Source organism: Tursiops truncatus, chromosome 1 (assembly GCF_011762595.2).
Source record: "Tursiops truncatus isolate mTurTru1 chromosome 1, mTurTru1.mat.Y, whole genome shotgun sequence".
NCBI classification, from domain to species: Eukaryota; Metazoa; Chordata; class Mammalia; order Artiodactyla; family Delphinidae; genus Tursiops; species Tursiops truncatus.
Window position 1 is genome coordinate 100921318 of NC_047034.1, and position 2460 is coordinate 100923777.

Here is a 2460-nt window from a genome sequence, read left to right on the forward strand (position 1 = left end):
TGCTTCATAAAGGAGAAAAACCTCCTGTGTTTCTCCTCTCCACATTCTGCTGTCAATACTTCACTTCTGACACTCAGAACACTTCCCTTCTGGTCACTTCCCTTCCCTTGGTGTGTAGGTTTTTTCCCACACCAAGAAATTCTCAGACACCAGCTGGGTGTCCTACAATTTACTCAGTTCTGACACTCTCTCCCTGGAGATAGCGTCAGATCCCACAGGTTAAGGACTCAGTCCCCCACTTCAAATACCAATCGCAAGTCCGGATTGTTACCTGTGCTTGTGAACAATAGGCTATAAACCAGAGGTTCCCATGACCCCCTACTGGGGTTCACTTAATTTGCTAGAGTGGCTCAGAGAACTCAGGGAAACAGTTCACTTACTGTTGACCCATTTATTAGGAAAGGATATTATAAAGGGCACAGATGAATATCCAGACGGAAGAGATGCGTAGAGCAAGGGATGTGGGAAAGGGTGTGGAGCTTCCGTGCCTCCTCTGGGTGTCCCCCTCCCCAGCATCTCCGTGTGTTCACCCCAGAAGCTCTCTGAGCCCCCATACATTTGGGATGTTTATGGAAGCGTCATCACATAAGCATGACTGATAACTCTATTTCCAGTTTCTCTCCCTTCTCTGGAGAATGAAGGGGTGGACCTGAAAATTCCAAAGCTTCTAACACATGGCTTGGTCTTTCTGGTCACCATCCCCCATCCAGGAGCCCACCAAGAGTGACTTCATTAGAAAAAAGATGCTCCCATCACCCAGGAAATTCCAAGGGATTTAGGAGCTCCGTGTCAGGAACTGGGGTCAAAGACCAAATATTAGATCAAAAGATGTTCCTAATGCTTTTCTCACTGAGGAAATTAAAAAGGTTTTAAGAGCTCTGTGCCAGGAACCCAGGACAGAAACCAATATATATTTTTTCTATTACCTCACACTGTGCTTCTGACCACTGGCTATAGATTGGAGGTTCCCATTGCCCCCTCTTTGGGTTCAATCATTTGCTAGAGCTGCTCACGAAACTCAGGAAAACAATTTACTTACTATATTAACAATGTATTATAAAAGGATACAACTCCGGAACAACCAGATGGAAGAGATGTATAGGACAAGGTGTGTGGGAAGGGGGCACGGAGCTTCCATGCCCTCTCCAGGTGCACCATCCTCCCAGCACCTCCAGGCGTCCACAAACAGGAATTTTTCCAAACCATGCCTCTTGGGTTTTTATGGAGGCTTCATTCCAAGGCACAAATGATTAAATTATTAGCCATTGGCAATTAATTAACCTCCAGTCCCTTTCCCCTCCCTGGAAGTGGGAGGGGAGGAACTGAAAATTCCAACCCTCTAATAGTGTGGTTGGTTCCCTTAACAGCCAGCTCCCCGTCTTGTGTTTATCTAGGGGCTTTCCGAAATTCATCCCATTAACATAAACTCAGAAGTGGTTGAAAGTAGTTTGTTATGAATAACACAAGATATTCGTTTCATGTTTTTACTCTGAAGCTATTTCAAGAGCTGAGGACAAAAATCAAATATTATAACAAAAGATACCAGGACTTCCCTTGTGGCACAGTGATTAAGAATCTGCCTGCCAATGTAAGACACACGGGTTTGAGCGCTGGCCCAGGAAGATCCCATATACCACGGAGCAACTAAGCCGGTGTGCCGCAACTACTGAACCTGCACTCTAGAGCCCATGAGCCACAACTACTGAGCCCACATGCCACAGTTACTGAAGCCCGCGTGCCTAGAGCCTGTGCTCCGCAACAAGAGAAGCCACCACAATGAGAAGCCCGCACACCGCAAGGAAGAGTAACCCCCTCTTGCCACAACTAGAGAAAGCCCTCGTGCAGCAAAAAAGAACCAACATAGCCATAAATAAATAAATAAATAAATTTATTAAAGAAAAAAAGAGCTGTAAATCATTAGGATTCCAAGAACCACAACCACCTGATTGTGTTTGCCAGAGAAGCCATCATGGAAAATTTTGAAAAGTCTTAAAGGGTTTTCCCTCCATATAAATTGTAAATGCAGAAAGGGCAAAAGCATAAGTGGGGGGACTGAATGCAGAAAAGAATCTGGCCAGTGAATTGAGATACACTTTCCATATATCCCATTTTTAAAAAAGAGCTTGCTTCTTAATTAAATGAAACGTACAGAAAGTGTGCATATTATCAGTGTACAGGTGGACGACTTTTTACAAAGAACACGGCTGTGTAACTGGCGCTCAGAACAAAGAAAACCAGATTATCACCAACTGCCCGGAAGACCCACTTAGACTTCTTTCCCAAAGGGCAATCCCAAACTGATTATTTTGCCTGTTTCTATGTTTTCTGTAAAAGGAAGCACATAAAATGACCCCTTTAGTATCTGTCTGCCTTCACTCACCCTCATGTTTGAGAGTCACCATATTGATGCACCAGTGAGGGCTGTTCCTTCCAAGCCCTGTAATGCACTCTCCACTGTGG